Consider the following 12,917-nt stretch of genomic DNA (forward strand, 5'->3'; position numbering starts at 1 on the left):
TCCTAGCCGTAGTACTCGCCAACGGAAATCCACTTCTTTCGGACCAGATTTTGTGGCATTTTTGCTTGAAAATGAGCCTCCAACATTTAAAGCAGCTATGTCGTCATCTGAGTCAATCTATTGGAAAGAAGCAGTCAATAGTGAGATCGAATCAATTTTAAGTAATCATACTTGGGAATTGACTGATCTTCCTCCAGGAAATAAACCTTTAGGATCAAAGTGGATCTTTAAAAGGAAAATGAAAGCCGATGGGACTATTGACAAATATAAGGCTAGACTTGTAGTCAAAGGATATAGACAAAAGGAAGGTCTGGACTACTTTGATACATACTCTCCAATAACAAGGATAACATCAATTAGAATGTTAATAGCACTAGCGGCAGTGCATGATCTTAAAATCCACCAAATTGATGTAAAGACAGCCTTCTTAAATGGAGAGTTGGAGGAGGAAATTTACATGGAACAACCTGAAGGGTTTGTGGTTCCTGGTAAAGAAGAGAAAGTGTGCAGACTTGTGAAGTCACTTTATGGGCTCAAGCAAGCACCCAAACAACGGCATGCTAAATTTGACCAAACAATGTTGGCAAATGGATTCAAGATTAACGAATATGATAAGTGTGTTTACATTAAAAACGTTCTGAATCATGAAGTCATCGTTTGTTTGTATGTTGATGACATGCTAATAATGAGTAAAGACATTGACAATATAAATGCTACTAAGCGCATGCTGTCCAGCAAGTTCGATATGAAGGACTTAGGAGTTGCTGATTTGATCTTAGAGATCAGAATTCTCAAAACTTCTCAGGGACTAGCATTATCTCAATCTCATTATATTGAAAAAATATTGGATAAGTTCAAGTACTTGAATTTCAATGTTGTCAAAACTACAATTGATTTAAGCTTTACATTTCAAAAGAATGTAGGTGAAAGTGACTCTCAATTGGAATATGCCAAAGTGTTGGGAAGTTTGATGTATATTATGGATTGAACGCGACCAGATATAGCATGTGCTATTAGCAAATTGAGTCGGTTCACTAGTAATCCGAATCAAACTCACTGGATGGCAATGAAACGTGTGTTGGGTTATTTGAAGCATACACAACACTATGCTTTGCATTATAATAAATATCCTGCAGTGATTGAAAGATATAGTGATGCAAATTGGATCATCGGGTCAAATGAAGTAAAATCCACAAGTGGTTATGTGTTTACACTTGGTGGAGGAGTAGTCTCTTGGAAATCATCCAAATAGACATGTATCGCTCGCTCCACAATGGAATCTGAATTCATTGCCTTAGATAAGGCCAGTGAAGAAGCTGAATGACTCCGAAATTTCTTAGAGGATATTCCATTCTGGCCCAAACCTGTGTGACCTATTTGCATACATTGTGATAGTCAAGCAGCAATAGGTAGGGTAGGGAGCGTTATGTACAACGAGAAGTCTCATCATATACGACGGAGACATAATACCGTAAGACAACTCCTCTCTAGTGGAATTATCACAATTGACTATGTGAAGTCAAGCGATAATGTGTCAGATCCACTAATGAAAGGCCTAGTGAGAGAGGCAGTTGAAAGATCATCTAAGGGAATGGGTTTACGGCTTAGGAGAAGTCAGCAGGGCGGTAACTCTATCTAGCAGACTGGAGATCCCAAGAGCTAGATTCAAGGAAAAAAACAAAGTTGTGACTGATGGTTCGACATTGTCAATCAACTCAATCCATTCTCATGATGAAGACAATGTTCAGGAACAAGGTTAAGACTTTAAGGCTTGTTAATGAGTTAATAAAGCTTAAAGTTTTTAATGATTTGCTAAGTTTGGCAGATTTGACCAAATAGTGTATCTACGAGATGACACGGTTAGAAATCACCTATGTGAGTGTGAAGTGTAAGCCGCTTCAAAAAGAATTTTATGTCAAAAGCCTATTCTTTATACACTCATGAAACCAGGAGGTGTTCATGGCTGAAATGAACACAATCGTAAGAACCATAAATGGTAAAGAGTTAATTGTGTGACATATGGCTGTCTAGGTATACACCAAAGCTCGACGGTTGAAAGATATCGCATCTACCGATTGATCGAGTATATCCGACATATGTTCACTACGGAAAGTCCAAGGGGAAACCTACTTATCCATAGGCAATTGATTCTTGCTTGTAAAGTACACACTCGTTCGTGCATTCCTTATGTTATTAACATTCCCCATTAATGTGGGGGATTATTGGGTATGTAGCAAGAGTTAATGGGAAATGGAGGGAAGATGAAAGAGGAACTTGAAAAAGTTAGGAACTTGGAAAGTTGAGAACTTGAAAAGTCCTCTTATGCTTTATTGAAAAGACATTTGTCCCTCATCGGTGGTGGAAAGAAAAGTATGAGAGTTTAAATATAGAAACACTCCTATTAATTGTTAAAAGGGTTGGAAAGAAGGACCCCCCTCGCGCTGTCGTCGTCGTCGCTCGCTCAGCTCGGCTTCGGCTTTGGATTTGGATTTGGATTTGGAAAAATGATTGAGAGATTATTTTTTGGACAAAGTTTGTTTTAATTATTTTAGTTAATTAATTATTTAATTAATCAAATTAAATTAAATGGCCAACGTTTTAATTAGTTAATTAACCGATTCAATTAATTAGTTAATTGGCCTGACCCGACTCGGATCCACGCGCGACCCGTTTTATTTAAATCTTTCCCGTTTTATTTGAATTTCCCGCCATTGGAAGTGACTGTTCTGAAAGGGTTGCAACTTTCAGAAACAGCCATGACCATTTGAAAGGTTGCAAACTTTCATGAATGGTCGTGTGAATTCTGAAAAGATTGCAACCTTTTAGAACCAGTTCCTCTTGCCTATAAATACATTGATTCCTCAGACTTATTCCTTACGAATTTTTCTGATTTCTTCTTCTTCTTCTACACAAAAATTCTTCGTATACTTTACTGCTGTTGAGCGGTTCGCTGACACCAGAGTTTTGGGTATCAATACACTGGTGATTGAGATCATTCTATCCTTGGAGGACATATTCCAAATCAAACATCGGATACTAGAGGGGAATAATTTCCTTAAGGGGACACTGTGCATTCAGTGGGCTTGATTTTTTTCTGATTCTGTTTTTCCAGATTGTGGTACGTTTTTTACAGATTTTAGTTTTGTCAATTAATTTCTGTTCATCTATTCTTACTGGTTTATTAAATTTTGGTTACCTCATGTTTCTGCAAAGTTTATTGAAATCAGTAATTCTGATTTTTTATACACAGATTAGTAACAGTGCCCGCGCGTTGCGCGGTTAGTTTATAATGTAATTGTAAACACTAATTTAATGACAATATCAAAATTCAACCTACTATAAAATGATATTGTAAAATTTACATTGGAGATTGTTAGCATTTAACACCTTAAGTTTTCATCTCCTTGTCACTATTCATATTGATTTTATTCTTGCAATATAAATAGTGATACATGTAAAAAAAAAACTAAGAATAAATAATAATATATTTTAGAGAATTAATAAATGTAACCTTCATCCGCTAGTCTTTCCAGTGCCACAATTATATATATCTCCTTCTATGTATCTTGTTCATCTATTGCATTCTATGAATATTGTTTTTCATATTGCTTTAACCTAATATTCAAAGAAAATTGTAAGATTAAAATTATTTTTTTTGCTCCAATATTTCGAAAGAAATAAAAAAATGAAAAAGCAAAGCAGATTATGAATCGCTAAAACTAGAACTCAGTAGAAGTAAAATTATAAAATAATCAAAAAGAGTCATAGTATGACAAATACTTGTCTCTCATCTCTTTCATATAACTTATGAAGAATACTTACCGATGGCTTTTCTAGAATTTATTACATAAGAAATGAATTTGGTTAATGTTAATGATTGACGGTGAGGAAAAAGTTATAGAAAGTGGGAGTACTTTTTTCGTGATTAACGTTAATGATTGACATTTGTTATTAGAGTATCCTTTATTATAGGAATTCAAAAGGTAATTTAACCGTGAGTTGTTTTTTTTTTTTTTAATTTGTAAATTGCATTTTTTTTTCAGATTTTCAATTAATTTTTATAATTATATATTCTATTTTTTGTGTTGTTGTGGACTTTTATGTTTGAAATTTATAATATTAAATTAATTTGGTAATTACAAATTTTATAATTGGTTTTGGTTATTTAATATTTATTTATTTTTTATATTTTTCTTTTTCTTTTTCTTTTATATTTTTTATAAAAAAAAGTGCTTATCCCATGAATAAATTTTTCATTCGAAATGTATGTAAAGTCTGATATAATGTATGGAGCAGTTTAAATCTGTCAATTTAAATTTAAATAGCAATTAGTAAATATGTTTATTCTTAAAAGAAAGTACATGACATATTTTAGTTGGTTACTATTTTTTCATATATTGAAAGGAAATATATAAACAATAGAAGTTTCTATAATAAAACATTACGTAAAGTTTTTTAACACTTCAAGGAAGAACATGGCAACAATATTTTTTAACATTTTTTGTTTATATTATGGAAATGTTTATATTTGTATATTATTTAATTTACAATTCATGTTAATTTAAGGTAAGTTCAGATTATTTTTGTATATCACTTAAATAATGCTTTAAAGTTATATAATGTTAATTTCAAAAATTGTTTTAAAATATGTCACGTTAATTTAAAAAACTGCTTCAAAATTTCTAATTTGATTTTCAAATTGTAATGTATTATTTAAATTAACTACATATAATAATTTTAATTGTATAGAAATTCGAGAATTTATGTGGTGCTAATAGGTCTCACTTCTTACTACTCCTATTATATACAGATTGAAGATATATATAAAGGGAATTTTAAAAGTAAAGTAAAAATCTATAATTATGCATAAGCAAATTATTTGAATCTCTTTTTTGTTTACGCAGATTTTATTTCTTCTAAAATTAGATTTTTAATATTTTTTAAATTGATTTTTTTATTATATGATATTTAAAAAATAGTAATGATTTTAACATTTGTTAATACTTTTAAAATATTAAATATGTTTTTTTTGTTGTATGTATTCATTTTTTATTTTATTTTATTTTAATCATTAGTGATGGCAATTAATATATTTTAATTAGCAGTGATGGCAAATTTTTAAAAAGACTACCGATTCCACAAATTTTTAACTGCCATCATACGGTTTTCTTTTTGGAATTTCAAATACAATTTTGATTTTTAATTTTTAAAAAGACTACTGATTCCACAAATTTTTAACTGCCATCATACGGTTTTATTTTTTTGGAATTTCAAATACAATTTGGATTTTTTTTAATAAAATATTGTTTTGTTTTTGTTTTATAAATTGTCATTTATTATTTAATATATCTACTAATTTTGTGGTGTTGACACGTGGCCATTTTTTCTTTTCCTATAATATATAGATAGAAGATTATATTTTTTTATACCTTTTTTTGAACTTCACAATCTTAAAGTTATAAGCGAAGGATGTTTACCATCCGAGCAACTCTGTATTAGCCTATAATATTATGTTATCTTTTACCTTTGGTATAATAGCATGTGGAGTTGCAATTTGAATCTCAAGTTAGAACCAAAACTCATTGAATCTTAAAATTTGATAAGTATTATCCACGCCAAATTTATTCTAACTCAACAAGTTGTGTTATACTCCCTCCATCTCATTTTATATGTCATCCCTTCCTATAAATAGTTGGACCACAATACTTGTCATTTTATAAAATTTATGCATAAATTACCATATTTTGCCTATTATACCCTTGATAGAATAGTTAATTAGGAAAAATTCTTTTGTCTAGAAAATTTGGCCATAATTTGGTCAGAATGATATTTTACCTATGTTATTTTACCTTTTTAAACATTTTTACCCCTCTAACTTTAATACATTTTAAATAAAAAATGGAAAAAAGATCAGTTTATTTCAAAATCAAAAAGATATTATAATTTTTTAAAATTTCTGGCTAAATTCTGGCCAAATTTTCTGGTCATTTAGCATTATCCAGTTAATTAATCTTGTCATTTATTAATAAAGTTGACTTAAGAAAACATTAAATAAGGGTAGAAGGGTAAAGTTACGTCATTTCTTAATGCAAGTGCAAAGTAAAAATGTGACATATAAAATGGGACGGAGGGAGTAATAATTTGACAATTATGGGAATGGACACACCTCTCATATTTCGAGGCTAGATTGATTAAGAAACAATTAAGAAGAAAGCTATATATTGAAATACTTCTTATAACATTAATTATACTCTCCATTACAACATTAATTAATTAAAAAAAAATTACACTATACACCTAATAATACTGAGGTTTAATACATTGACAATCATTTTAACTTATCAGTAAATTTTATTTAGACATTAATAATAACATATTTCAATTGAGCATTTGATGAACACATGATAATATGTTCTTATTAGACACTTCCGGATCATATATTTAAAAGTTCGTGTGTGTTCTCAAACATGCGGCATAAGTTAGTTATATAAATATGTATTGACTAAAATAAGTATGAAATTTAATGACTTGTTGACATTAATATGTATAATTAAAGAATATGACATAAATAAAATCGTTAAACTTTCTTCTAACTTCTTGATAACATATCTATATACTGAACACTTTCAAATATCTAAATAAAATTTACTAACGAGTCTAACATTAATATACTTGATTGTCTTGGATACTTATCATGTGAATTGTGATAAATTTATTAGCTGGAAGAGTGTGGGTGATTTAACATGTAGGTCCTCTTTTCTTGGAGAAAATGCAATTGGCCAACTAGTCATTAATACAGCAGAAGCCCCTTGAGCACGGTATTGGTTAGCCCCTTGCGCCTGGTTTTGATTTTGATTCCCATCCCATGAGAAGTTAGGATGGTTCCTCCAACTAGGCTTGTAAGCATTGCCATAATTTTGTTGAACTCCACCTTTTTGCACATTTTCCACATACTTTAAGGAATCTGGGTTTGCCTCACATTGCTCAGTTTCATGAGTTCCACTACCACATACCTTACACCAATTTGCAGCCTGTTGTACAACGTTTACCAGTGCCTGATTTAGAGCCATCTGTTTAAAATGTAGGGCCATGTTATGTTGCATTGCTATGGCAGTAGCTTGGTCTACATCTAAAATCCCTGCAACCTTTTGGGTTGTGGTTTAGACATTTCCCCCTCATATCCTTGGTTCCCTTCAGAATGTTTATCAAGTAAGTCGAAGAACTCTTCACTTGTTCTAGATAGGGCATGTCCACCTGCTGCACTATTAAGAAGAGCATGAGCATTATAGTCTAAATCCTTAAAGAAAGTGTGAGCAAGTACCTCATTAGTTTGCATATGGTGTGGGCAAGCATTCAACATTTGTTTGAAACGCGCCCATGTTTGGTACATGTCCTCCCCTTGCTTTTGAATAAAGTTTATTATCTCACCCATCAGCTTAGTGGTTTTCTTGGATGGAAAGAATCGACTCAAGAACTTTTTTGCTAGACAATCCCAAGTAGTGATGGAGTTTGGTGGCTTAGAATCTAACCAACGCCTTGTGGCTCCTAACAATGAGTATGGGAACAACGTCAGCCTCACATAGTCTGATGAGACTCCAATTGGGATGTATGTATCATTAATATCTATGAAGGTCTTAACATGGATTTGAGGATCCTCGTAGAGGAGACCAGTGAATTGCCCATTAGAATGGAGGATCTGTACCATGCTCTTCTTTAGTTCAAATCTACCCCTCGGTAGAGGTTTCCTAATGCTAGATGCCAAATTAGTTGAGAGTGGGACTGCCACATCACGTACAGGCCTTGCTGGAATAATAGGAATACCACAGGGTATGCCTTGGTTATTCACGTTCCCACCGTTATTCGGGTTTCCTTAGTTGTTCGCATTTTCCGGGTTATTTACGTTGTCTTGATTACCATCCCTGATGTTCCCCGAAAGACCTAAACCCAGTTCTCCTCGTCCTTGCTCCATACGGTTCATTTTTCTACGCTCTCATAGAACTCGTTCGGGGTCGTTATATGGTTTGACAAGTTCTTTTTTCCTAGGCAGACCTGAAAGTCAAGTGCCTGCAATAACAAGCTAAGATCAAGTAATTAATAGCTAAAAGTTTTAATTGTAGACTAAACAAGATCGAAAATAAATTAATTTCTAAGTCCCCGGCAGCGGCGCCAAAAACTTGTTGCACCCCAATATACACGCAAGTGTACGTGGTCGCGCAAGTAATATAGATTCTTTAAGAAACGAGTTATCGTTCCCAAGGGACTTATGATCAATTTATATTCACTTAATTCTACAACTAAAAGTAGAAAGTAACCTTTTCAAGAGTTGATGATTTATTGTTTATCTACTAATAATTATGCATTAATTGAAAGTGACTACTTGTGAACGACTTTGATAAAATGTTTCAAGCAAATTAAAAGCAATTCCAGGGGTGCAGCATAAAATAAATATCATGTATCATATTATTGGCTTAGAACTAACTTCAGTTGTCAAGTTACTGGTTTATAAGGTTGATGATATGATCTGGGTTATACTCCTCTCGTCGCCTACCCCAATTAGCTATCTAACTACATCGTTGAGCGGGGATAAATATACTAATTGGCGAGCATTTATATTTCATCCTATTTCGTAACCAAGCAAGGTGTTCATCTGGGCGTCACTCTTGAACACTAATCACCTCAATTTAATGGATGGACCGAGCTCTTTATATTCTTTGGTCTATCTAACATCTCCTCTCCCGATTTTAAGATTAGACAATGAATTTATCTTATGGTGTGCAAGTAAAAAAATACTAAAATAAGAATATAGAAGTAACTTGTATTGACAACCGAAAATTAATTCAACAACCTCAAATAATCAACAACCAATTCGTAGCTACAGCCCCAGAACTAGGGCATTTAGCTACTCATACTATTAGAAAACAAGAAAATACAATCGTTCATGCAATTTCTGAAAAATAGATGAGTTAAAGGATTAAAACCTATTACAAACTTGAATTCTTGCTCTTGCACACTAAATTAAACGTCGAACCCTAATAATGGATCCATAAGGACATATTTGTAATAGTAGGAAAATTTGGGAACAAATCCTATTTAATGTTTAAAAGTTGAAAAAGTCGGAAAAAGTGGGACGTGTCGCGCCTAGCAGCGTGCACAGAAGTTCCACTTGTGGCGCCAAGCAGCGTGCCTGAAAATTGGCTCAGAACTTTGGTTGCTGGCACAAGGCGCCTCTCAGCGCGCCTCTTGTGTGCCCTCAGTACTTCTGGGGCTGGCGCGTCGCGCCAAGCAGTACGCCCCAGAAGTCTTGCAGAACTTTGTGGGCTATCGTGATGCGCCTCTCAGTACGCCAATCCCTGGGGTCTTCACACTAAGTCAATTTCTTGCGCGTCTTTTCTCTTTCTTTCTTTGTTCCAACTCCAATTCCTTCGAGAGTTCCTGAAAAAACTAATCATGTGTGTAAGTATTAGAAAATTGTGGATGAAAAAGCTAAAACTATTTTTTCTTAAAACGAGAATTCAAGAACTGGAAAGAAAATGATTTGTTGAAAAAATAGTTTTACCTCTTTAGGAACTTGAAATCGATGAACTGGAGAGAGAATATATTTAAAATTCAAAAATAGAGTGATGAAGGCAACTACTGATCCGTGGGAGTGATTTCAAGCGTGAAAATAGGAACAAAAATCATTGGGTTAGAGAGATGTGAGTTATGTATCTAGAAAAGGAGAGAAAAATAGGGATTTTTGTAATATTTTGAAATGGTAGGGAATTTTAGAGAATATGGAAAGAAAGATTGTGTAGTTAGGTAATTTTTCCTTATAATTTTCATCACATTATCTAGAGGACTCTACTTTTTATTATTTCTAGTTGTCACAAACTCAGTAACTTTTGGTTAATAATGTATATTTTATATAAAGAAGTTTATTAAATATGTACAAATAATTAATTTTAAACCTAGTTATTCATACTTGAAAGCATCGATTTTATATGTATTTGTGCATGGATACACTAAATATTTGATACTGGATACACTAATGAAATTGATATTGGATACATGGGATGAAATTGATTTTCGATGCACAGATACATGAAGTTGATAGCTAGTGAATAATTACATGATATTGTAACACTCAAATACATTCTGAAATAGAGATACAAAGATGGAGATGGACAAGAGAGGGTATGAAGTAAGCGAGAGAGGACAGAGGCAAGTGAAAGAGTCAATATATCTCAAATACATATGAATCATATTTAGATAGAGTGTATCAGGAACAAATTTCACCTAATTTGACTCACATGTATCAAAATATACATGTATCTCTTCTGTCAAATACATGTATCTGAAACGAATATTTTTTTAGCAAAAAAAGTAATTTGAAAAACTATTATTTTAGCATGTAATTCGCATCAATAATATTATATTTTGTGTTGTTTCCTGTTATATATAGTTCTAAAGAGCAATTAGCATCATTTACCTCTCTAAATAATATCTTGAAATCCATATGAATTATTAGCAGTACGTACTTTAAACTTCATGGAATCCCACAAAAGAACTTTAATATATGCAGAATCTACTTTCTTAGTCATCATCTTCTTATAGTCCACATATATATTCCCAAGAGAATCAAAGTGGAAACAACTACTTTAATTGTGCTAATTTAAGAAATATAGAAAGTTCAAATATTGTGTTTTAAATTAAAAATGTGTTTAGTTTTTTAAAATTTTGTGATCTTCAAACTTATCAGTAGTTATATTGAAATTGAAAAACTTAAATATAGAAAGAGACACTCTTTTTGAGAATGACAAAGAAAAACACTTCAATTGAGAGAGTGCAAGTACTTCTTCCGTTTCGAAATACTAGTCACAATTTCTTTTAAGAGTCGAACGATATGAATTTTGACCAACATTTTGAGATATATATTTTCATCATATTGATATGAGAAAATTTACAATTTATACATACTTTTCGTATTATTTTTTAATATCTAAATTATAATTTTAAAATATCAAATTATTTAATTTAAATTAAAAAATTAATTAAACTAACTTTCGAAAAGTAAAATGCGACAACTCGAATCCAAAGAAGAAGTATTTATTTTTAGTTTTCATATCATACTCAAGGATCATTTTTCTCTGAAATTGTTCAGAAAGTCCTACGAAATTTTCCAGTATTAATTAGTCATGTGGATGCATATAATAATCAATTTTATTTCTTCAAATTGCATCATATTCACTTTCTCACGATAACTCTAAATTGATTACTCTCTCCATTTTAAAAGAAATGATATTGTGACAACATTTGTTAATTCAAATGATTAACAAACAACATTTCATTACCACTTTTAAGGTTATTTGATAGAGTGTATAACAATAATGTTTATTAGTAACGTATAGATCGATGGGTTATGCTTACATTATTTTATTATTTGGTTTAGTGTAGTATGTTAAAAATGACATGCATTACATAATTTCTTTTAAAAATGTTTTGTTTATATAAAAATATTCTCCACATTCTTAATTAATTATGTACAATTTCAAAGAGAATTATATCTTTAATTATGCCTATATATACCTACTTATATAAATAATAATATAAAATTAAGGAGTCATTTGGTAGATGGGTAAGGTTAGTGTTATTCTTATATTAATTTTCATATAACTTATACAACGTTTGGTAGGTAGATAGAAAATAATATGACGTTTGTTCGACAATTTTGAAACTCTCATAACTAATATATGTATAAGTTATGAAAGAATATATGTATTATTTTAGGAAAAACTACCTAAATACACATCTTATTTTACCATAATCTCTAAATTTCCTACCATTTAAAATTTTCAAAAATCCCCTCTCGGATACATCACTCTGCTATCGCTAGTGCATCTCTATCTCCCTCTCTGATACATCCTTCCCCTCTCTAATACATTTCTTCATTCCCCTCTCTAATACATTTCTTCCCTCTCGGATACATCATTTCCCTCTCGAATACATCCTTCCCTCTCGGATACATCATTTCCCTCTCGAATACATCATTTCCCTCTCTGATACATTCTTCCTCTCTCTGATACATTCCTTCCTTATGTATCCGAATGTCTTATCCCTTCTCTGATACATTCTTCCCCTCTCGGATGCATCCATACCCTATGTATCCAAAAGTCTAGGGATATATCCGGAATTCGTGTATTAGATTGTGACATACATGATAACGTGGAAATTAATGTTAGAGAAACCAAGACGAAGTCACGTTTACATGTCTTGGTCCATCAACTCCAATAACTATTAATTATTACTCATAATAGAATATTCTCTTTTCCTATCTGTTTTTACTTACTAGATTTAGACTATTAATGTAGAGTCACCTCAATATTCCTTGTACGTAATTCCAAACCCAAACTGCCTTTAATTTCTCTGGATTTGCATGTCAAGTGGCCTCTATAGACTTTTATCAATGTATGGATTTTTCTTTGTTAAAGAAAAAAAGAGAGTCAGAATTGATTTAAAAAAAGGATAAAAAGAGTCGCGGAAAATGCAACGCAATTGAGCTAGAGAGTATGTCACATTATTCTTAAATGTCATTTGTTACGTTATTTTATCATAAGTTATGTTTTAGGATCTAAATATACCCCTTTCGTTATACTTTGGATCCAAATACCCCTCTAATTATGGGTGTATAAGATCGAACCGAAAATCGACCAAACTGCAAACCGAGTCAAACCGGAAAAAAAACCCGTCTAGTGATTTGGTTTGACTTGGTTTGGTATTGGGAAAAAAACCTCGACTATATTTGGGTTGGTTTGGTTTCAACTAAAAAAAAACCAACCCGAGATCAAACCAACTTGACATTATATATATAATTTTAAAATTTTATTTTATACGTAAAAATATTTACTTTGATATAATTTTTACATATTTCTTATATTTTT

This window comes from Solanum stenotomum, unplaced genomic scaffold, assembly GCF_019186545.1.
Source record: "Solanum stenotomum isolate F172 unplaced genomic scaffold, ASM1918654v1 scaffold23261, whole genome shotgun sequence".
Lineage (NCBI taxonomy): Eukaryota > Viridiplantae > Streptophyta > Magnoliopsida > Solanales > Solanaceae > Solanum > Solanum stenotomum.